Raw genomic sequence first — 26,418 nt, forward strand, 5'->3', positions numbered from 1 at the left:
AGGGCACTGGTAGGAACCAGACCCACGCCCTCCATGCCGCAAGGCAGCAACGCCAACCACCACACCATCCGCACTGCCCTATATACGGCATTGTATGCATATATCTATATACATACCTCCACACATCTATATATATATATATTCATACATACACATCTATATATATATATATATATACACACCCACAGTGAATCCAACCCTGTATGTGAACCCATTAGGGTAGATAAATACTGTAGTATATGTATGGTAAATAAATTGTGCACATTTTTGAATCATTATGAGATGAGCCCCAGCTCCTGTAATAGAGCAGGCTCCTGTATGAAATGCCTGTCAGAGGACTCTCCTGCAGGGAGGAATGTCAGCAACTCCCTGCACAGAAAATTTAAAAACCCCCCCTGAGACAGGATTTGTGTCTAGAGGCAGTGAACGCTGCGATCCGCCGCCGGGAGCCCGCTGAGCAAAGCGGGAATAGCCTTCACCCCCACATCCTACCTTTATCCTCCCTGAACAGCCCGGAGAGGGAAGGGAGCTTGCAGCGGCCGGGGAGCGGTGTGACAGTGCAGCGGCGTGTCCTGTAGCGGCCGGGGGACGGAGTGCGCTTAGCCCGCCGAACAGAGCGGGAGTTAGCTCCGCCCCCTCCGCTTCGGCGCCAAATTTAAACCTGCTCTACCATAAGCGGGAAGCGCCCTGTATCTCCCCGGCCGCTTGTAAGCTGTGGCCGGGGAGCGTTTCATGCACCGAGTCCCATGTGACCTTGTGTGCCAGAGTCTGGAGCCTAGCTGTGTGAGCAATAATGACTCACTTTTGCAAATAATAATGTGCTAAGTATGCTCCTTAGACTCTGGCATACAGCTTCTATTCTCACTGTGTATCCCCCGGCTGCCTTCTGCAGCCGGGTAGTGAAGAGCGCTGAGCCCGCTTACAGAGCGGGCTGAAGCTCCGCCCCCCATATAATGGCGCCAAGTTCAAATTATTAAGCGCCTTTGATGCACTCCAGCCTTCTATGACTGGAGTATAGGGGACCATACCTATGTTGAAAACTGAAACTGTTTAATTCTGGTCAGGATTATATGGAACGCTTCAAGAATTTTCATGTCATCCTTGCACAGGGCTCATGCTGCGCAGGGGCTTTGCTAAACTTCTCTATATCGTTCCAATTTAGTGCTGCCGAAGCAAGCACTTCAAACACATGATAAAACATACATCAGTGACAAGGGGGGATGTTTGTACTCACCACACTTTAGGCGTACTCCAACTCGACCCCGAGGCTCCGACACACGCCGCACGCAGCGGTGTCCGGTCCCTTTTTTACTCATCTTCTGATGGAGTGGCCCCGACACGAGCCGCACGCAGCGGTGTCCGGCCATTTTTGATACTCACCGCTGCCATGCTGCCGGAATCTTCTGCTGGATGGAGTGGCCGCGACACGCGCCGCACGCAGCGGTGTCCGCCGACTCAGGAGAGCTCAGTGTCTCCCTCAGCCGGGGCCCATCCCTAGCCGCACGCAGCTGCGATGGGACCCCGCCGGCAGCTCCCACGGTGCAGACTGGCAGTGGCAGAGCTGCCAGTCTGTGAGTGTATATATATAAAGAAAAAAGAAAAATTTCTTCAGCTAAACCCAAGTGAACCAGCTCACATCGGGCACATACTAAGACTGGCTTGGAGGGGAGATAGTAGGGGAGGAGCTAGCCACAGGTTGAGAATTTTAAAGTGCCAGCTCCCAATTACTGCCTACTATATCCCCATTGTAACTACGCTCCAGTGGCCCCTAGTGGATGAAGGAGAAAAAGCACATGGAGGTTTTACCTTACAAGGGTGAGGAATTGTTTGGGGACGGCCTCTCGGACCTAGTTTCCACAGCTACAGCTGGGAAGTCAAATTTTTTGCCATATATTCCCTCACAGCCTAAGAAAGCACCGTATTACCAAATGCAGTCCTTTCGATCACAAAGAAGCAAGAAGGTCAGAGGTGCGTCCTTTCTTGCCAGAGGCAGGGGTAGAGGAAAGAAGCTGCACCATACAGCTAGTTCCCAGGAACAGAAGTCCTCCCCGGCTTCCACTAAATCCACCGCATGACGCTGGGGCTCCACAGGAGCCAGGAGCGGTGGGGGCGCGTCTCCGAAATTTCAGCCACCAGTGGGTTCGCTCACAGGTGGATCCCTGGGCTATACAGATTGTGTCTCAGGGATACAAGCTGGAATTCGAAGTGATGCCCCCTCACCGTTACCTCAAATCGGCCCTGCCAGCTTCCCCCATGGAACAGGAAGTAGTGTTAGCGGCAATTCACAAGTTATATCTCCAGCAGGTGGTGGTGAAGGTTCCCCTCCTTCAACAAGGAAGAGGATACTATTCCACAATGTTTGTGGTACCGAAACCGGACGGTTCGGTCAGACCCATATTGAATTTAAAGTCCCTGAACATTTATCTGATAAGATTCAAGTTCAAAATGGAATCGCTCAGAGCGGTCATTGCAAGCCTGGAAGAGGGGGATTTTATGGTGTCTCTGGACATCAAGGATGCTTACTTGTATGTCCCCATTTATCCACCTCATCAGGAGTACCTCAGATTTGTGGTACAGGACTGTCATTACCAATTCCAGACGTTGCCGTTTGGGCTCTCCACGGCACTGAGAATATTTACCAAGGTAATGGCAGAAATGATGGTGCTCCTTCGAAAGCAAGGAGTCACAATTATCCCATACTTGGACGATCTCCTCATAAAGGCGAGGTCCAGAGAGCAGTTGCTGATCAGCGTAGCACACTCTCAGGAAGTGTTGCAACAGCACGGCTGGATTCTGAATATCCCAAAGTCGCAGCTGATTCCTACAACGCGTCTGCCTTTTCTGGGCATGATTCTGGACACGGACCAGAAGAAGGTGTTTCTCCCGGCGGAGAAGGCTCAAGAGCTCGTGACTCTAGTCAGAGACCTCTTAAAACCGAAACAGGTGTCGGTGCATCGCTGCACGCGAGTCCTGGGAAAGATGGTGGCATCATAAGAAGCCATTCCCTTCGGCAGGTTCCATGCGAGGATCTTTCAGTGGGATCTGTTGGACAAGTGGTCCAGATCGCATCTTCAGATGCATCGGCTGATCACCCTGTCCCCGAGGGCCAGGGTGTCTCTTCTGTGGTGGCTACAGAGTGCTCACCTTCTCGAGGGCCGCAGGTTCGGCATACAGGACTGGGTCCTGGTGACCACGGATGCGAGCCTCCGAGGGTGGAGGGCAGTCACTCAGGGAAGAAACTTCCAAGGGTTGTGGTCAAGTCAGGAGGCTTGTCTGCACATAAATATCCTGGAACTAAGGGCCATATACAACGCCCTGAGTCAAGCGGAGCCTCGGCTTCGCAACCAACCGGTGCTGATTCAGTCAGACAACATCACCGCAGTGGCTCATGTAAACCGCCAGGGCGGCACAAGAAGCAGAGTGGCGATGGCGGAAGCCACCAGGATTCTTCGTTGGGCGGAGAATCACGTGCAAGCACTGTCAGCAGTGTTCATTCCGGGAGTGGACAACTGGGAAGCAGACTTCCTCAGCAGGCACGACCTCCACCCGGGAGAGTGGGGACTTCATCACGAAGTCTTAACTCAGATTACAAATCGATGGGAACTGCCACAGGTAGACATGATGGCGTCCCGTCTCAACAAAAAGCTACAAAGGTATTGCGCCAGGTCAAGAGACCCTCAGGCGATAGCGGTGGACGCACTGGTAACACCGTGGGTGTTCCAGTCGGTCTATGTGTTTCCTCCTCTTCCTCTCATACCCAAGGTGCTGAGAATCGTAAGAAAAAGAGGAGTGAGAACAATACTCATTGTTCCGGATTGGCCAAGAAGGACTTGGTACCCGGAACTGCAAGAAATGCTCACAGAGGACCCATGGCCTCTGCCTCTCAGACAGGACCTGTTGCAACAGGGGCCCTGTCTGTTCCAAGACTTACCGCGGCTGCTTTTGACGGCATGGCGGTTGAACGCAGGATCCTAGCGGAAAAAGGCATTCCAGAGTAAGTTATTCCTACGCTGATAAAGGCTAGGAAGGACGTGACAGCAAGACACTATCACCGTATATGGCGAAAATATGTTGCCTGGTGTGAGGCCAGGAAGGCCCCTACAGAGGAATTCCAGCTGGGCCGGTTCCTGCACTTCCTACAGTCTGGAGTGACTATGGGCCTGAAGTTGGGGTCCATAAAGGTCCAGATTTCGGCCCTATCCATTTTCTTTCAAAAGGAACTGGCTTCTCTTCCTGAAGTTCAGACATTTGTTAAGGGAGTGCTGCATATTCAGCCCCCTTTTGTGCCACCAGTGGCACCTTGGGATCTCCACGTGGTGTTGGGTTTCCTGAAATCCCACTGGTTTGAGCCACTTAAGACCGTGGAGCTAAAGTATCTCACGTGGAAGGTGGTCATGCTATTGGCCTTAGCTTCGGCTAGGCGTGTGTCAGAATTGGCGGCTTTGTCATGTAAAAGCCCCTATCTGGTTTTCCATATGGACAGGGCAGAATTACGGACTCGTCCGCAATTTCTGCCGAAGGTGGTGTCATCTTTTCATTTGAACCAAACTATTGTGGTGCCTGCGGCTACTACTGACTTGGAGGATTCCAAGTTGCTTGATGTAGTCAGGGCTTTGAAGATCTATGTAGCCAGGACGGCTGGAGTCGGGAAGACTGACTCGCTGTTTATCCTGTATGTATCCAACAAGCTGGGTGCTCCTGCTTCAAAGCAAACCATTGCTCGCTGGATCTGTAGCACGATTCAGCAGGCTCATTCTGCGGTTGGTGTGCCGCATCCAAAATCAGTGAAAGCCCATTCCACAAGGAAAGTGGGCTTTTCTTGGGCGGCTGCCCGAGGGGTCTCGGCATTACAGCTTTGCCGAGCAGCTACTTGGTCGGGTACAAACACATTTGCTAAGTTCTACAAGTTTGATACCCTGGCTGATGAGGACCTTGTGTTTGCCCATTCGGTGCTGCAGAGTCATCCGCACTCTCCCGCCCGTTTGGGAGCTTTGGTATAATCCCCATGGTCCTTACGGAGTCCCCAGCATCCACTAGGACGTTAGAGAAAATAAGATTTTACTCACCGGTAAATCTATTTCTCGTAGTCCGTAGTGGATGCTGGGCGCCCGTCCCAAGTGCGGACTTTCTGCAATACTTGTACATAGCTATTTGCTTAATAAAGGGTTACGTTATGTTGGCATCCATTGTTGATGCTCTGTTATGGTTCATACTGTTGACTGGGTAAGTTTATCACGAATTATACGGTGTGATTGGTGTGGCTGGTATGAGTCTTACCCTGGATTCCAAAATCCTTCCTTATTGTGTCAGCTCTTCCGGGCACAGTTTCCTTAACTGAGGTCTGGAGGAGGGTCATAGTGGGAGGAGCCAGTGCACACCAGTAGTACTAAATCTTTCTTTAGAGTGCCCAGTCTCCTGCGGAGCCCGTCTATTCCCCATGGTCCTTACGGAGTCCCCAGCATCCACTACGGACTACGTGAAATAGATTTACCGGTGAGTAAAATCTTATTTTATAGGATGACGCAGGCCGCTAAGGGGGTGCACATGTCAGCACAACATAGGCCGTGTGTATGTCCGATTGCGTTCTCCCGCGGGTGGCGTGCGATATCTTCTGGTTGGCCGTGCTGCATGGCCAATCAAAATCCATTGCATGTGACCACCTGGTGCAGTTTTAATGAAGGACGGAACGAGGGATCATTCCAAAATCCCTGAATTGTATCCGTGTGTGTGGGCAATGCCATGGTTTGTGTACCCGGCCTTACAGTATATCTGATGTGCCACATACACAATAGGGAGGGATACAGATACTACACAGCGCAGTGTATAACAGGGGAGATTCTGAGGCCTGTGCTCCAGCCTTACTCTCCACCACGCACCCTGAGAGCCCATGTTCCTCCCAACTTGTCCACTAATGTGGGCTAATGACTCCAAGCACAATCTACTGCCCGCTGGCCATGGATGGGCGGGGCGAGCATTATTATGCAGATGATGGAGGGAAGCCCTGGCCTCCTGCGTGTAGGAACTGTCAGCTCTAGGAACGATGAGATACGAAGTTTCTCCCCGGGGGAAACATATGTGCGTGCATACATAGGCGCGCCGCGCTGCGTGCCGGGAGATGTAGTTCGGCCGTTCGGAGATGCCGCAGAGTGCCGGAAGTGGGCGGGGCGGGCTGGCCGGGTCAGGCCGCGGCTGGAGGCTGGTAGAGCGGCTGTGTCACCAGGAAGATCCCGAGGCTCGGGCACAGCACAGGCCGCACCTGCCGGGAGGAGGGATGGGATGTGACGGGCGGCCGGACAGGTGACGCCGAGGCGGGTAACCCTCCATATACATGTACAGGGCAATATAACTACAGTACACCGGTATAATATTACACAGGTATATAACTACTGTACACCGGTATAATATTACACAGGTATATAACTGTACTGTACACCGGTATAATATTACACAGGTATATAACTGTACAGTACACCGGTATAATATTACACAGGTATATAACTGTACAGTACACCGGTATAATATTACACAGGTATATAACTACTGTACACTGGTATAATATTACACAGGTATATAACTGTACTGTACACCGGTATAATATTACACCGGTATATAACTGTACTGTACACCGGTATAATATTACACAGGTATATAACTGTACTGTACACCGGTATAATATTACACAGGTATATAACTGTACTGTACACCGGTATAATATTACACAGGTATATAACTACTGTACACTGGTATAATATTACACACAGGTATATAACTGTACTGTACACCGGTATAATATTACACAGGTATATAACTACTGTACACCGGTATAATATTACACAGGTATATAACTGTACTGTACACCGGTATAATATTACACAGGTATATAACTACTGTACACCGGTATAATATTACACACAGGTATATAACTGTACTGTACACCGGTATAATATTACACCGGTATATAACTGTACTGTACACTGGTATAATATTACACAGGTATATAACTACTGTACACCGGTATAATATTACACAGGTATATAACTACTGTACACCGGTATAATATTACACAGGTATATAACTGTACTGTACACCGGTATAATATTACACAGGTATATAACTGTACTGTACACCGGTATAATATTACACAGGTATATAACTGTACAGTACACCGGTATAATATTACACAGGTATATAACTGTACAGTACACCGGTATAATATTACACAGGTATATAACTGTACAGTACACCGGTATAATATTACACAGGTATATAACTACTGTACACTGGTATAATATTACACAGGTATATAACTGTACAGTACACCGGTATAATATTACACAGGTATATAACTACTGTACACTGGTATAATATTACACAGGTACATAACTGTACTGTACACCGGTATAATATTACACAGGTATATAACTACTGTACACCGGTATAATATTACACAGGTATATAACTGTACTGTACACCGGTATAATATTACACAGGTATATAACTGTACTGTACACCGGTATAATATTACACAGGTATATAACTGTACAGTACACCGGTATAATATTACACAGGTATATAACTGTACAGTACACACAGTATAATATTACACAGGTATATAACTGTACTGTACACCGGTATAATATTACACCGGTATATAACTGTACTGTACACTGGTATAATATTACACAGGTACATAACTGTACTGTACACCGGTATAATATTACACAGGTATATAACTGTACTGTACACCGGTATAATATTACACATGTATATAACTGTACTGTACACTGGTATAATATTACACAGGTATGTAACTGCACCGTACACTGGTATAATATTACACAGGTATATAACTGTACAGTACACCGGTATAATATTACACAGGTATATAACTGTACTGTACACCGGTATAATATTACACAGGTATATAACTACTGTACACCGGTATAATATTACACCGGTATATAACTGTACTGTACACCGGTATAATATTACACCGGTATATAACTGTACTGTACACTGGTATAATATTACACAGGTATATAACTGTACTGTACACCGGTATAATATTACACAGGTATATAACTGTACTGTACACCGGTATAATATTACACAGGTATATAACTGTACAGTACACCGGTATAATATTACACAGGTATATAACTGTACTGTACACCGGTATAATATTACACCGGTATATAACTGTACTGTACACCGGTATAATATTACACCGGTATATAACTGTACTGTACACTGGTATAATATTACACAGGTATATAACTGTACTGTACACCGGTATAATATTACACAGGTATATAACTGTACAGTACACCGGTATAATATTACACAGGTATATAACTGTACTGTACACCGGTATAATATTACACAGGTATATAACTACTGTACACTGGTATAATATTACACACAGGTATATAACTGTACTGTACACCGGTATAATATTACACAGGTATATAACTGTACTGTACACCGGTATAATATTACACAGGTATATAACTGTACTGTACACCGGTATAATATTACACAGGTATATAACTACTGTACACCGGTATAATATTACACACAGGTATATAACTGTACTGTACACCGGTATAATATTACACCGGTATATAACTGTACTGTACACTGGTATAATATTACACAGGTACATAACTGTACTGTACACCGGTATAATATTACACAGGTATATAACTGTACTGTACACCGGTATAATATTACACAGGTATATAACTGTACAGTACACTGGTATAATATTACACAGGTATATAACTGTACAGTACACTGGTATAATATTACACAGGTACATAACTGTACTGTACACCGGTATAATATTACACAGGTATATAACTACTGTACACTGGTATAATATTACACAGGTATATAACTGTACTGTACACCGGTATAATATTACACAGGTATATAACTACTGTACACTGGTATAATATTACACAGGTATATAACTGTACTGTACACCGGTATAATATTACACAGGTATATAACTACTGTACACCGGTATAATATTACACAGGTATATAACTACTGTACACCGGTATAATATTACACAGGTATATAACTGTACTGTACACCGGTATAATATTACACAGGTATATAACTGTACAGTACACCGGTATAATATTACACAGGTATATAACTGTACTGTACACCGGTATAATATTACACAGGTATATAACTGTACAGTACACCGGTATAATATTACACAGGTATATAACTACTGTACACCGGTATAATATTACACAGGTATATAACTACTGTACACCGGTATAATATTACACAGGTATATAACTGTACTGTACACCGCTATAATATTACACAGGTATATAACTGTACAGTACACCGGTATAATATTACACAGGTATATAACTGTACAGTACACCGGTATAATGTTACACAGGTATATAACTGTACTGTACACCGGTATAATATTACACACAGGTATATAACTGTACTGTACACCGGTATAATCTTACACAGGTATATACCTGTACTGTACACCGGTATAATCTTACACAGGTATATAACTGTACTGTACACCGGTATAATCTTACACAGGTATATAACTGTACTGTACACCGGTATAATATTACACAGGTATATAACTGTACAGTACACCGGTATAATATTACACAGCTATATAACTGTACAGTACACCGGTATAATATTACACAGCTATATAACTGTACAGTACACTGGTATAATATTACACAGGTATATAACTGTACAGTACACCGGTATAATATTACACAGCTATATAACTGTACAGTACACTGGTATAATATTACACAGGTATATAACTGTACTGTACACCGGTATAATATTACACAGGTATATAACTGTACAGTACACCGGTATAATATTACACAGGTATATAACTACTGTACACCGGTATAATATTACACAGGTATATAACTACTGTACACCGGTATAATATTACACAGGTATATAACTGTACTGTACACCGGTATAATCTTACACAGGTATATACCTGTACTGTACACCGGTATAATCTTACACAGGTATATAACTGTACTGTACACCGGTATAATCTTACACAGGTATATAACTGTACAGTACACCGGTATAATATTACACAGGTATATAACTGTACAGTACACCGGTATAATATTACACACAGGTATATAAATGTACTGTACACCGGTATAATATTACACAGGTATATAACTGTACTGTACACCGGTATAATATTACACAGGTATATAACTGTACAGTACACCGGTATAATATTACACAGGTATATAACTACTGTACACCGGTATAATATTACACAGGTATATAACTGTACTGTACACCGGTATAATATTACACAGGTATATAACTGTACTGTACACCGGTATAATATTACACAGGTATATAACTGTACAGTACACTGGTATAATATTACACAGGTATATAACTACTGTACACCGGTATAATATTACACAGGTATATAACTGTACAGTACACCGGTATAATATTACACAGGTATATAACTGTACTGTACACCGGTATAATATTACACAGGTATATAACTGTACTGTACACCGGTATAATATTGCACAGGTATATAACTGTACTGTACACCGGTATAATATTACACAGGTATATAACTGTACAGTACACTGGTATAATATTACACAGGTATATAACTACTGTACACCGGTATAATATTACACAGGTATATAACTGTACAGTACACTGGTATAATATTACACAGGTATATAACTGTACAGTACACTGGTATAATATTACACAGGTATATAACTACTGTACACCGGTATAATATTACACAGGTATATAACTGTACTGTACACCGGTATAATATTACACAGGTATATAACTGTACAGTACACTGGTATAATATTACACAGGTATATAACTGTACTGTACACTGGTATAATATTACACAGGTACATAACTGTACTGTACACCGGTATAATATTACACAGGTATATAACTGTACTGTACACCGGTATAATATTACACAGGTATATAACTGTACAGTACACCGGTATAATATTACACAGGTATATAACTGTACTGTACACCGGTATAATATTACACAGGTATATAACTGTACAGTACACCGGTATAATATTACACAGGTATATAACTGTACTGTACACCGGTATAATATTACACAGGTATATAACTGTACTGTACACCGGTATAATATTACACAGGTATATAACTGTACAGTACACCGGTATAATATTACACAGGTATATAACTACTGTACACTGGTATAATATTACACAGGTATATAACTGTACAGTACACCGGTATAATATTACACAGGTATATAACTACTGTACACTGGTATAATATTACACAGGTACATAACTGTACTGTACACCGGTATAATATTACACAGGTATATAACTACTGTACACCGGTATAATATTACACAGGTATATAACTGTACTGTACACCGGTATAATATTACACAGGTATATAACTGTACTGTACACCGGTATAATATTACACAGGTATATAACTGTACAGTACACCGGTATAATATTACACAGGTATATAACTGTACAGTACACACAGTATAATATTACACAGGTATATAACTGTACTGTACACCGGTATAATATTACACCGGTATATAACTGTACTGTACACTGGTATAATATTACACAGGTACATAACTGTACTGTACACCGGTATAATATTACACAGGTATATAACTGTACTGTACACCGGTATAATATTACACAGGTATATAACTGTACTGTACACTGGTATAATATTACACAGGTATGTAACTGCACCGTACACTGGTATAATATTACACAGGTATATAACTGTACAGTACACAGGTATAATATTACACAGGTATATAACTGTACTGTACACCGGTATAATATTACACAGGTATATAACTACTGTACACCGGTATAATATTACACCGATATATAACTGTACTGTACACCGGTATAATATTACACCGGTATATAACTGTACTGTACACTGGTATAATATTACACAGGTATATAACTGTACTGTACACCGGTATAATATTACACAGGTATATAACTGTACTGTACACCGGTATAATATTACACAGGTATATAACTGTACAGTACACCGGTATAATATTACACAGGTATATAACTGTACTGTACACGGTATAATATTACACCGGTATATAACTGTACTGTACACCGGTATAATATTACACCGGTATATAACTGTACTGTACACTGGTATAATATTACACAGGTATATAACTGTACTGTACACCGGTATAATATTACACAGGTATATAACTGTACTGTACACCGGTATAATATTACACAGGTATATAACTACTGTACACTGGTATAATATTACACACAGGTATATAACTGTACTGTACACCGGTATAATATTACACAGGTATATAACTACTGTACACCGGTATAATATTACACAGGTATATAACTGTACTGTACACCGGTATAATATTACACAGGTATATAACTACTGTACACCGGTATAATATTACACACAGGTATATAACTGTACTGTACACCGGTATAATATTACACCGGTATATAACTGTACTGTACACTGGTATAATATTACACAGGTATATAACTACTGTACACCGGTATAATATTACACAGGTATATAACTACTGTACACCGGTATAATATTACACAGGTATATAACTGTACTGTACACCGGTATAATATTACACAGGTATATAACTGTACTGTACACCGGTATAATATTACACAGGTATATAACTGTACAGTACACTGGTATAATATTACACAGGTATATAACTGTACAGTACACTGGTATAATATTACACAGGTACATAACTGTACTGTACACTGGTATAATATTACACAGGTATATAACTACTGTACACTGGTATAATATTACACAGGTATATAACTGTACTGTACACCGGTATAATATTACACAGGTATATAACTACTGTACACTGGTATAATATTACACAGGTATATAACTGTACTGTACACCGGTATAATATTACACAGGTATATAACTACTGTACACCGGTATAATATTACACAGGTATATAACTACTGTACACCGGTATAATATTACACAGGTATATAACTGTACTGTACACCGGTATAATATTACACAGGTATATAACTGTACAGTACACCGGTATAATATTACACAGGTATATAACTGTACTGAGTACACCGGTATAATATTACACAGGTATATAACTGTACTGTACACCGGTATAATATTACACAGGTATATAACTGTACAGTACACCGGTATAATATTACACAGGTATATAACTACTGTACACCGGTATAATATTACACAGGTATATAACTACTGTACACCGGTATAATATTACACAGGTATATAACTGTACTGTACACCGCTATAATATTACACAGGTATATAACTGTACAGTACACCGGTATAATATTACACAGGTATATAACTGTACTGTACACCGGTATAATATTACACAGGTATATAACTGTACTGTACACCGGTATAATATTACACAGGTATATAACTGTACAGTACACCGGTATAATATTACACAGGTATATAACTGTACTGTACACCGGTATAATATTACACACAGGTATATAACTGTACTGTACACCGGTATAATCTTACACAGGTATATACCTGTACTGTACACCGGTATAATCTTACACAGGTATATAACTGTACTGTACACCGGTATAATCTTACACAGGTATATAACTGTACTGTACACCGGTATAATATTACACAGGTATATAACTGTACAGTACACCGGTATAATATTACACAGCTATATAACTGTACAGTACACCGGTATAATATTACACAGCTATATAACTGTACAGTACACTGGTATAATATTACACAGGTATATAACTGTACAGTACACCGGTATAATATTACACAGGTATATAACTGTACTGTACACTGGTATAATATTACACAGGTATATAACTGTACTGTACACCGGTATAATATTACACAGGTATATAACTGTACAGTACGCCGGTATAATATTACACAGGTATATAACTGTACAGTACACCGGTATAATATTACACAGGTATATAACTGTACTGTACACCGGTATAATATTACACAGGTATATAACTGTACTGTACACCGGTATAATATTACACAGGTATATAACTGTACAGTACACTGGTATAATATTACACAGGTATATAACTGTACTGTACACCGGTATAATATTACACAGGTATATAACTGTACAGTACACCGGTATAATATTACACAGGTATATAACTACTGTACACCGGTATAATATTACACAGGTATATAACTACTGTACACCGGTATAATATTACACAGGTATATAACTGTACTGTACACCGGTATAATCTTACACAGGTATATACCTGTACTGTACACCGGTATAATCTTACACAGGTATATAACTGTACTGTACACCGGTATAATCTTACACAGGTATATAACTGTACAGTACACCGGTATAATATTACACAGGTATATAACTGTACAGTACACCGGTATAATATTACACACAGGTATATAAATGTACTGTACACCGGTATAATATTACACAGGTATATAACTGTACTGTACACCACTATAATTTCTCTGACGTCCTAAGTGGATGCTGGGACTCCGTAAGGACCATGGGGAATAGCGGCTCCGCAGGAGACAGGGCACAAAAGTAAAGCTTTAGGATCAGGTGGTGTGCACTGGCTCCTCCCCCTATGACCCTCCTCCAAGCCTCAGTTAGATTTTTGTGCCCGAACGAGAAGGGTGCAGGCTAGGTGGCTCTCCTGAGCTGCTTAGAAGTAAAGTTTAAATAGGTTTTTTATTTTCAGTGAGACCTGCTGGCAACAGGCTCACTGCATCGTGGGACTAAGGGGAGAAGAAGCGAACTCACCTGCGTGCAGAGTGGATTGGGCTTCTTGGCTACTGGACATTAGCTCCAGAGGGACGATCACAGGTACAGCCTGGATGGGTCCCGGAGCCGCGCCGCCGGCCCCCTTACAGATGCTGAAGAGTGAAGAGGTCCAGAAATCGGCGGCAGAAGACGTTCCTGTCTTCATTAAGGTAGCGCACAGCACTGCAGCTGTGCGCCATTGCTCCCAGCACACTTCACACTGCGGTCACTGAGGGTGCAGGGCGCTGGGGGGGGGCGCCCTGGGCAGCAATGTAAATACCTCCTATGGCAAAAAATACATCACATATAGCCCCTGGGCTATATGGATGTATTTAACCCCTGCCAGTTTTCCAGATAAAAGCGGGAGAAGAGCCCGCCGAGAAGGAGGCGGGGCCTATCTCCTCAGCACACGGCGCCATTTTCCCACACAGCTCCGCTGGTAGGAAGGCTCCCAGACTCTCCCCTGCACTGCACTACAGAAACAGGGTACACAGAGAGGGGGGGCACTTATTTGGCTAAAAATATATATAAGCAGCTATAAGGGATAGACACTTATTATAAGGTTGTCCCTATACAGTTTATAGCGCTTTGGTGTGTGCTGGCAAACTCTCCCTCTGTCTCCCCAAAGGGCTAGTGGGGTCCTGTCCTCTATCAGAGCATTCCCTGTGTGTGTGCTGTGTGTCGGTACGTTTGTGTCGACATGTATGAGGAGAAAAATGATGTGGAGACGGAGCAGATTGTCTGTAATCGTGATGTCACCCCCTAGGGGGTCGACACCTGAGTGGATGTACTGTTGAAAATTACGTGACAGTGTCAGCTCTGTATAAAGACAGTGGTTGACATGAGACAGCCGGCTACTCAGCTTGTGCCTGTCCAGACGTCTCATAGGCCGTCAGGGGCTCTAAAGCGCCCGTTACCTCAGATGGCAGATACAGACGACGACACGGATACTGACTCCTGTGTCGACGGTGAAGAGACAACCGTGATTTTCAATAGGGCCACACGTTACATGATTGAGGCAAGGGAAAATGTTTACACATTTCTGATATTATGAGTACCACCAAAAAGGGGTATTATGTTTGGTGAGGAAAAACTACCTGTAGTTTTCCTGAATCTGAGAAATAAAATGAGGTGTGTGATGATGCGTGGGTTTCCCCCCGATAACAATTGATAATTTCTAAAAAGTTATTGGCAGTATACCTTTTCCCGCCAGAGGTTAGGGTGCGTTGGGAAACACCCCCTAGGGGGGATAAGGCGCTCACACGCTTGTAAGAACAAGGGCTCTACCCTCTCCTGAGATGGCCGCCCTTAAGGATCCTGCTGATAGAAAGCAGGAGGGTATCCTAAAATGTATTTACACACATACTGGTGTTATACTGCGACCAGCAATCGCCTCAGCCTGTATGTGCAGTGCTGGGTTGGCGTGGTCGGATTCCCTGACTGGAAATATTGATATCCTAGATAAGGACAGTATATTATTGCCTATAGAGCATTTAAAATATATGCGAGATGCACAGCGGAATATTGCCGACTGGCATCAAGTATAAGTGCGTTGCCCAATTCTACCAGTAAAGTGGTCAGGTGAGGCGGATTCCAAACGGCATTTGGAAGTATTGCCTTAAAAAAGGCATTTGGGGTCGGTCTTTCAGACCTGGTGGCCACGGCAACAGCTGGGATATCCACGTTTGTACCCCAGGTCGCCTCTCAAAATAAGACGCGGTATTATCAGGCGCAGTCCTTTGTTGGCAAGCGGACAAAAGGTTCCTCTTTTCTGCTCGTGACAGAGGGAGAGGAAAAAGGCTACAGAGATGAGCCAGTTCCCAGGAACAGAAACCCTTTCCCGCCTCTGCCAAGCCCTCAGTATGATGCTAGGGCTTTACAAGCTCAGGCACGGTGGGGGCCCGTTCTCAATGAATTTCAGTGCGCAGTGGGCTCACTCGCAAGTAGACCCCTGGATCCTTCAGGTAATATTTCAGGGGTACAAATTGGAATTCGAGACGTCTCCCCCTCGCCGTTTCCAAAAGTCGGTTTTACCGACGTCTCCCTCTGACAGGGAGGCAGTTTTGGAAGCCATTCACAAGCTGTATTCCCAGCAGGTGATAATCAAGGTACCCCTCCTGCAAAAGGTAACGGGGTATTATTCCACACTATTGTGGTACCGAAGCCAGACGGCTCGGTGAGACCGATTCTAAATCTAAAATCTTTGAATACAGAGGTTCAAATTCAAGATTGAGTCACTCAGAGCAGTGATTGCGAACCTGGAAGAAGGGGACTACATGATGTCTCGGGACATCAAGGATGCTTACCTTCATGTCAAAAAATTTACCCTTCTCACCAAGGGTACCTCAGGTTATGGTACAGAACTGTCACTATCAGTTCAGACGCTGCCGTAGGGATGGTCCACGGCACCCCGGGTCTTTACTAAAGTAAGGACCGAAATGATGATATTCCTTCGAAGGAAGGGAATTTTAGTTATTCTTTACTTGGACGATTCCCTGATAAGGGTAAGATCCAGGGAACAGTTGGAGGTCAGTGTAGCACTATCTCAGGTAGTGTTGCGGCAGCACGATTGGATTCTCAATATTCCAAAATCGCAGCTGGTTCCGACGACTTGTCTTCTGTTCCTAGGGATGATCCTGGACACAGTCCAGAAAGAAGGTGTTTCTCCCGGAGGAGAAAGCCAGGGAGTTATCCGAGCTAGTCAGGAACCTCCTAAAACCGAGCCAAGTCTCAGTGCATCAATGCACAAGGGTTCTGTGTAAAAATGGTGGCTTCCTACGAAGCAATCCCATTTGGCAGATTCCACGCAAGGACTTTCCAGTGGGACCTACTGGAAAAATGGTCCGGGTCGCATCTTCAGATGCATCAGCGGATAACCGTGTCACCAAGGACAGGGGTATCCCTCCTGTGGTGGTTGCAGAGTGCTCATCTTCTAGAGGGCCGCAGATTCGGCATTCAGGACTGGGTCCTGGTGACCACGGAGGCCAGCCTGCGAGGCTGGGGAGCAGTCACACAGGGAAGGAATATCCAGGGCTTATGGTCAAGCCTGGAGACATCACTTCACATAAATATCTGAAGCTAAGGGCCATTTACAATGCTCTAAGCTTAGCAAGACCTCTGCTTCAAGGTCAGCCGGTGTTGATCCAGTCGGACAACATTACGGCAGTCACCCACGTAAACAGACAGGGTGCCACAAGAAGCAGGAGGGCAATGGCAGAAGCTGCAAGGATTCTTCGCTGGGCGGAAAACCATGTGATAGCACTGTCAGCAGTATTCATTCCGGGAGTGGACAACTGGGAAGCAGATTTCCTCAGCACGACCTCCACCCGGGAGAGTGGGAACTTCACCCAGAAGTCCTCCACATGATTATAAACCGTTGGGAAAAACTCGACAGGTATTGCGCCAGGTCAAGGGACCCTCAGTCAATAGCTGTAAAGGCTCTGGTAACACCGTGGGTGTACCAATCAGTGTATGGGTTCCCTCCTCTGCCTCTCATACCCAAGGTACTGAGATTGATAAGATGGAGAGGAGTAAGCACTATATTCGTGGCTCCGGATTGGCCAATAAGGATTTGGTAACCGGAACTTCAAGAGATGCTCACGGAGGATCCGTAGCCTCTACCTCTAAGAAGGGACCTGCTCCAGCAAGTACCCTGTCTGTTCCAAGACTTACCGCGGCTGCGTTTGACGGCATGGCGGTTGAACGCCGGATCCTGAAGGAAAAAGGCATTCCGGATGAAGTCATCCCTATCCTGATCAAAGCCAGGAAGGATGTAACCGCAAAACATTATCACCGCATTTGGCGAAAATATGTTGCGTGGTGCGAGGCCAGTAAGGCCCGACGGAGGAAATTCGACGATTCCTGCATTTCCTGCAAACAGGAGTGTCTATGGGCCTGAAATTGGGGTCCATTAAGGTTCAAATTTCGGCTCTGTCAATTTTCTTCCAAAAAGAACTAGCTTCAGTCCCTGAAGTTCAGACGTTTGTAAAAGGGGTACTGCATATACAGTCTCCTTTGGTGCCTTCAGTGGCACCTTGGGATCTCAATGTAGTTTTTGGGTCCCAAAAGTCACATTGGTTTGACCCACTTAAATCTATGGAGTTAAAATATCTCACAGGAAAAGTGGTCATGCTGTTGGCTCTGGCCTGGGCCAGGCGCGTGTCAGAATTGGCGGCTTTATCCTGTAAAAGCCCTTATCTGATTTTCCATTCGGACAGGGCGGAATTGAGGACTCGTCCTCAGTTTCTCCCTAAGGTGGTTTCAGCGTCCACCTGAACCAACCTATTGTGGTGCCTGCGGCTACTAGGGACTTGGAGGACTCCAAGTTGCTAGACGTTGTCAAGGCCGGAAAATATATGTTTCCAGGACGGCTGGAGTCAGAAAATCTGACTCGCTGTTCATCCTGTATGCACCCAACAAGCTGGGTGCTCCTGCTTCTAAGCAGACGATTGCTCGTTGGATTTGTAGTACAATTCAGCTTGCACATTCTGTGGCAGGACTGCCACAGCCAAAATCTGTTAAAGCCCATTCCACAAGGAAAGTGGGCTCATCTTGGGCGGCTGCCCGAGGGGTCTCGGCTTTACAACTTTGCCGAGCAGCTACTTGGTCAGGGGCAAACACGTTTGCTAAATTCTACAAATTTGATACCCTGGCTGAGGAGGACCTGGAGTTCTCTCATTCGGTGCTGCAGAGTCATCCGCACTCTCCCGCCCGTTTGGGAGCTTTGGTATAATCCCCATGGTCCTTACGGAGTTCCCAGCATCCACTAGGACGTCAGAGAAAATAAGAATTTACTTACCGATAAATCTATTTCTCGTAGTCCGTAGTGGATGCTGGGCGCCCATCCCAAGTGCGGATTGTCTGCAATACTTGTATATAGTTATTGTTACAATAACATCGGGTTGTTTATTGTTGTGAGCCATCTTTTCAGAGGCTCCTACGTTTTATCATACTGTTAACTGGGTTCAGATCACAAGTTGTACGGTGTGATTGGTGTGGCTGGTATGAGTCTTACCCGGGATTCAAAATCCTTCCTTATTATGTACGCTCGTCCGGGCACAGTATCCTAACTGAGGCTTGGAGGAGGGTCATAGGGGGAGGAGCCAGTGCACACCACCTGATCCTAAAGCTTTACTTTTGTGCCCTGTCTCCTGCGGAGCCGCTATTCCCCATGGTCCTTACGGAGTCCCAGCATCCACTACGGATTACGAGAAATAGAATTATCGGTAAGTAAATTCTTATTATTACACAGGTATATAACAGTACTGTACACCGGTATAATATTACACAGGTATATAACTGTACAGTACACTGGTATAATATTACACAGGTATATAACTACTGTACACCGGTATAATATTACACAGGTATATAACTGTACAGTACACCGGTATAATATTACACAGGTATATAACTGTACAGTACACCGGTATAATATTACACAGGTATATAACTGTACAGTACACCGGTATAATATTATACAGGTATATAACTACTGTACACCAGTATAATATTACACAGGTATATAACTACTGTACACCGGTATAATATTACACAGGTATATAACTGTACTGTACACCGGTATATTATTACACAGGTATATAACTGTACAGTACACACAGTATAATATTACACAGGTATATAACTGTACAGTACACCGGTAGAATATTACACAGGTATATAACTGTACAGTACACCAGTATAATATTACACACATGTATATAACTGTACAGTACACCGGTATAATATTACACAGGTATATAACTGTACTGTACACCGCTATAATATTACGCAGGTATATAACTGTACAGTACACCCGTATAATATTACACACAGGTATATAACTGTACTGTACACCGGTATAATATTACACACCGGTATATAACTGTACAGTACACCGGTATAATATTACACAGGTATATAACTGTACAGTACACACAGTATAATATTACACAGGTATATAACTGTACAGTACACCGGTAGAATATTACACAGGTATATAACTGTACAGTACACCAGTATAATATTACACACATGTATATAACTGTACAGTACACCGGTATAATACTATACAGGTATATAACTGTACAGTACACCGGTATAATATTACACAGGTATATAACGGTACAGTACACCGGTATAATATTACACAGGTATATAACTGTACAGTACACACAGTATAATATTACACAGGTATATAACTGTACAGTACACACAGTATAATATTAAACAGGTATATAACTGTACAGTACACAGTATAATATTACACAGGTATATAACTGTACAGTACACACAGTATAATATTACACAGGTATATAACTGTACAGTACACACAGTATAATATTACACAGGTATATAACTGTACAGTACACACAGTATAATATTACACAGGTATATAACTACAGTGCGCAGGTATAATATTACACACCGGTATATAACTGTACTGTACACCGGCATAATATTATACACAGGTATATAACTGTACAGTACACCGGTATAATAATACACAGGTATATAACTGTACAGTACACGGTATAACATTACACAGGTATATAACTGTACTGTACACACACCGGTATAATATTACACAGGTATATAACTATACAGTACACTGGTATAATATTACACAGGTATTTCTCTATCGTCCTAAGTGGATGCTGGGGTTCCTGAAAGGACCATGGGGAATAGCGGCTCCGCAGGAGACAGGGCACAAAAAAGTAAAGCTTTACTAGGTCAGGTGGTGTGCACTGGCTCCTCCCCCTATGACCCTCCTCCAGACTCCAGTTAGATTTTGTGCCCGAACGAGAAGGGTGCAATCTAGGTGGCTCTCCTAAAGAGCTGCTTAGAGAAAGTTTAGTTTAGGTTTTTTTCTTTACAGTGAGTCCTGCTGGCAACAGGATCACTGCAACGTGGGACTTAGGGGGAAAGTAGTAAACTCACCTGCATGCAGAGTGGATTTGCTGCTTGGCTACTGGACACCATTAGCTCCAGAGGGATCGAACACAGGCCCAGCCGTGGAGTCCGGTCCCGGAGCCGCGCCGCCGACCCCCTTGCAGATGCTGAAGCGTGAAGAGGTCCGGAAACCGGCGGCTGAAGACTCCTCAGTCTTCATAAGGTAGCGCACAGCACTGCAGCTGTGCGCCATTTTCCTCTCAGCACACTTCACTGGGCAGTCACTGAGGGTGCAGAGCGCTGGGGGGGGGCGCTCTGAGAGGCAAATATAAACCTTATACAAGGCTAAAAATACCTCACATATAGCCCATAGGGGCTATATGGAGATATTTAACCCCTGCCTGACTGGAAAAATAGCGGGAGAAGAACCCGCCGAAAAAGGGGCGGGGCCTATCTCCTCAGCACACGGCGCCATTTTCTGTCACAGCTCCGCTGGTCAGAACGGCTCCCAGGTCTCTCCCCTGCACTGCACTACAGAAACAGGGTAAAACAGAGAGGGGGGGCACATTAATGGCTATATATATATATATTAAAGCAGCTATAAGGGAGCACTTAATATAAGGATATCCCTTGTATATATAGCGCTTTGTGGTGTGTGCTGGCAGACTCTCCCTCTGTCTCCCCAAAAGGGCTAGTGGGTCCTGTCTTCATTAGAGCATTCCCTGTGAGTTTGCGGTGTGTGTCGGTACGTGGTGTCGACATGTATGAGGACGATATTGGTGTGGAGGCGGAGCAATTGCCAAATATGCAGATGTCACCCCCCAGGGGGTCGACACCAGAATGGATGCCTTTATTTGTGGAATTACGTGATGGTTTATCTTCCCTTAAACAGTCAGTTGAGGACATGAGGCGGCCGGACAATCAATTAATGCCTGTCCAGGCGCCTCAAACACCGTCAGGGGCTGTAAAACGCCCTTTGCCTCAGTCGGTCGACACAGACCCAGACACGGGCACTGATTCCAGTGACGACGGTAGAAATTCAAACGTATTTTCCAGTAGGGCCACACGTTATATGATTTTGGCAATGAAGGAGACGTTACATTTAGCTGATACTACAGATACCGTAAAACAGGGTATTATGTATGGTGTGAAAAAACTACAAACAGTTTTTCCTGAATCAGAAGAATTAAATGACGTGTGTGATGAAGCGTGGGTTGCTCCTGATAAAAAGTTGATAATTTCAAAAAAGTTATTGGCATTATACCCTTTCCCGCCAGAGGTTAGGGCGCGCTGGGAAACACCCCCTAAGGTGGACAAGGCGCTCACACGCTTATCCAAACAAGTGGCGTTACCCTCTCCTGAGACGGCCGCACTTAAGGATCCATCAGATAGAAAGATGGAAGTTATTCAAAAGAATATATACACACATGCAGGTGTTATACTACGACCAGCTATAGCAACTGCCTGGATGTGCAGTGCTGGAGTAGTTTGGTCAGAATCCCTGATTGAAAATATTGATACCCTAGATAGGGACAATGTTTTACTGTCGTTAGAACAAATAAAGGATGCATTTATCTATATGCGTGATGCACAGAGGGATATTTGCACACTGGCATCTCGGGTGAGTGCTATGTCCATTTCAGCCAGAAGAGCCTTATGGACACGACAGTGGACAGGCGATGCGGATTCAAAACGTCACATGGAGGTTTTGCCGTATAAAGGGGAGGAGTTATTTGGAGTTGGTCTATCAGACTTGGTGGCCACGGCTACTGCCGGGAAATCCACTTTTTTACCTCAAGTCACTCCCCAACAGAGAAAGGCACCGACCTTTCAACCGCAGCCTTTTCGCTCCTACAAAAATAAGAGAGCAAAGGGCTCGTCGTACCTGCCACGAGGCAGAGGAAGAGGGAAGAGACACCAACAGGCAGCTCCTTCCCAGGAACAGAAGCCCTCCCCGGCTCCTGCAAAAACCTCAGCATGACGCTGGGGCCTCTCAAGCGGACTCGGGGACAGTGGGGGGCCGTCTCAAAAATTACAGCGCGCAGTGGGCTCACTCGCAGGTAGACCCCTGGATCCTGCAGATAATATCTCAGGGGTACAGGTTGGAATTAGAGACGGATCCTCCTCATCGTTTCCTGAAGTCTGCCTTACCAACCGTCTCTTCCGAAAGGGAGAGGGTGTTGGAAGCCATTCACAAGCTGTACGCTCAGCAGGTGATAGTCAAAGTACCCCTATTACAACAAGGAAAGGGGTATTATTCCACTCTATTTGTGGTACCGAAGCCGGATGGCTCGGTAAGGCCTATTCTAAATCTGAAGTCCTTGAACCTCTACATAAAAAAGTTCAAGTTCAAGATGGAGTCACTCAGAGCAGTGATAGCGAACCTGGAAGAAGGGGACTTTATGGTATCCTTGGACATCAAGGATGCGTATCTACACGTTCCGATTTACCCCGCACACCAGGGGTACCTCAGGTTCATTGTTCAAAACTGTCACTATCAGTTTCAGACGCTGCCGTTCGGATTGTCCACGGCGCCTCGGGTCTTTACCAAGGTAATGGCCGAGATGATGATTCTTCTTCGAAGAAAAGGCGTATTAGTTATCCCATACTTGGACGATCTCCTAATAAGGGCAAGGTCCAGAGAACAGCTGGAGACAGCTTTAGCACTATCTCAAGAGGTGCTAAGACAACACGGGTGGATTCTGAATATTCCAAAATCCCATTTAATCCCGACAACTCGTCTGCTGTTCCTAGGAATGATTCTGGACACGGTTCAGAAAAAGGTTTTCCTTCCAGAGGAAAAAGCCAAGGAGTTATCCGATCTGGTCAGGAACCTCCTAAAACCAGGAAAAGTGTCAGTACATCAATGCACAAGAGTCCTGGGAAAAATGGTGGCTTCTTACGAAGCAATTCCATTCGGCAGATTCCATGCAAGAATATTCCAAAGGGATCTGTTGGACAAATGGTCAGGGTCGCATCTGCAGATGCACCTGCGAATAACCCTGTCACCAAAGACAAGGGTGTCACTTCTGTGGTGGTTGCAGAAGGCTCACCTATTAGAAGGCCGCAGATTCGGCATTCAGGATTGGATCCTGGTGACCACGGACGCCAGCCTGAGAGGCTGGGGAGCAGTCACACAAGGAAGAAACTTCCAGGGAGTATGGACGAGTCTGGAAAAGTCTCTTCACATAAACATTCTGGAACTAAGAGCAATCTACAATGCTCTAAGCCAGGCGGAACTTCTCCTGCAAGGAAAGCCGGTGTTGATTCAGTCGGACAACATCACGGCGGTCGCCCATGTAAACAGGCAGGGCGGCACAAGAAGCAGGAGTGCAATGGCAGAAGCTGCCAAGATTCTTCGCTGGGCGGAGAATCACGTGATAGCACTGTCAGCAGTGTTCATCCCGGGCGTGGACAACTGGGAAGCAGACTTCCTCAGCAGACACGATCTTCATCCGGGAGAGTGGGGTCTACATCCAGAAGTCTTCAACATGTTAATAGACCGTTGGGAAAGACCAATTGTAGACATGATGGCGTCTCGCCTCAACAAGAAACTGGACAAATATTGCGCCAGGTCAAGAGATCCACAGGCAATAGCTGTGGACGCACTGGTAACTCCTTGGGTGTACCAGTCAGTGTATGTGTTTCCTCCTCTGCCGCTCATACCAAAGGTATTGAAGATCATACGGCAAAGAAGAGTAAGAACAATACTAGTGGTTCCGGATTGGCCGAGAAGGACTTGGTATCCGGAACTTCAAGAGATGCTCACGGACGAACCGTGGCCTCTACCTCTGAGAAGGGACCTGCTACAGCAGGGTCCCTGTCTTTTTCAAGACTTACCGCGGCTGCGTTTGACGGCATGGCGGTTGAACGCCAGATCCTAAAAGGGAAAAGCATTCCAGAAGAAGTCATTCCTACCTTGATTAAGGCACGGAAGGAAGTCACCGTGAAACATTATCACCGCATTTGGCGAAAATATGTAGCGTGGTGCGAGGATCGGAGGGTTCCGACGGAGGGATTCCAACTGGGTCGTTTCCTACATTTCCTGCAATCAGGATTATCTATGGGTCTCAAATTGGGATCCATTAAGGTTCAAATTTCGGCCCTGTCAATATTCTTCCAAAAAGAATTGGCCTCTGTCCCTGAGGTCCAGACTTTTGTCAAGGGAGTACTGCATATACAGCCTCCTGTGGTGCCTCCGGTGGCACCGTGGGATCTAAATGTAGTTTTAGATTTCCTCAAATCCCATTGGTTTGAACCATTGAAAAAGGTGGATTTGAAATATCTCACATTGAAAGTGACTATGTTACTAGCCCTGGCCTCTGCCAGGAGAGTATCTGAATTGGCGGCTTTATCTTATAAAAGTCCTTATCTAATCTTCCATTCGGATAGGGCAGAACTGCGGACTCGTCCGCATTTTCTCCCTAAAGTGGTATCAGCATTTCATCTGAACCAACCTATTGTGGTGCCTGCGGCCACTAGCGACTTGGAGGACTCCAAGTTGTTGGACGTTGTCAGAGCCTTAAAAATATACATTTCAAGGACGGCTGGAGTCAGAAAATCTGACTCGCTGTTTATATTGTATGCACCCAACAAGTTGGGCGCACCTGCTTCTA

The 26,418-nt window shown here is 44.2% G+C and overlaps 1 protein-coding gene and 1 pseudogene across 4 annotated transcripts in view; one reads left to right on the forward strand and one right to left on the reverse strand.

The window, feature by feature from the left end:
• Positions 1-1,064: 1,064 nt before the first annotated feature.
• On the reverse strand, positions 1,065-1,180 carry LOC135054235 (U6 spliceosomal RNA; annotated as a pseudogene).
• A 4,912-nt stretch (positions 1,181-6,092) lies between these two features.
• The window catches only part of LOC134992764 (zinc finger protein 585B-like), a 130,557-nt gene continuing 110,231 nt past the window's right edge, over positions 6,093-26,418 (forward strand). The window contains exon 1 of one of the 4 annotated variants that reach the window (XM_063950810.1): positions 6,093-6,308. The gene's annotated coding sequence lies outside the window, so the exon portion shown is untranslated. Of the gene's footprint in view, positions 6,313-26,418 lie in introns of all 4 variants that reach the window. The other 3 variants (XM_063950808.1, XM_063950809.1, XM_063950807.1) reach the window with 3 other exon arrangements.

The sequence above is a fragment of the Pseudophryne corroboree genome, chromosome 2 (genome assembly GCF_028390025.1).
Source record: "Pseudophryne corroboree isolate aPseCor3 chromosome 2, aPseCor3.hap2, whole genome shotgun sequence".
Lineage (NCBI taxonomy): Eukaryota > Metazoa > Chordata > Amphibia > Anura > Myobatrachidae > Pseudophryne > Pseudophryne corroboree.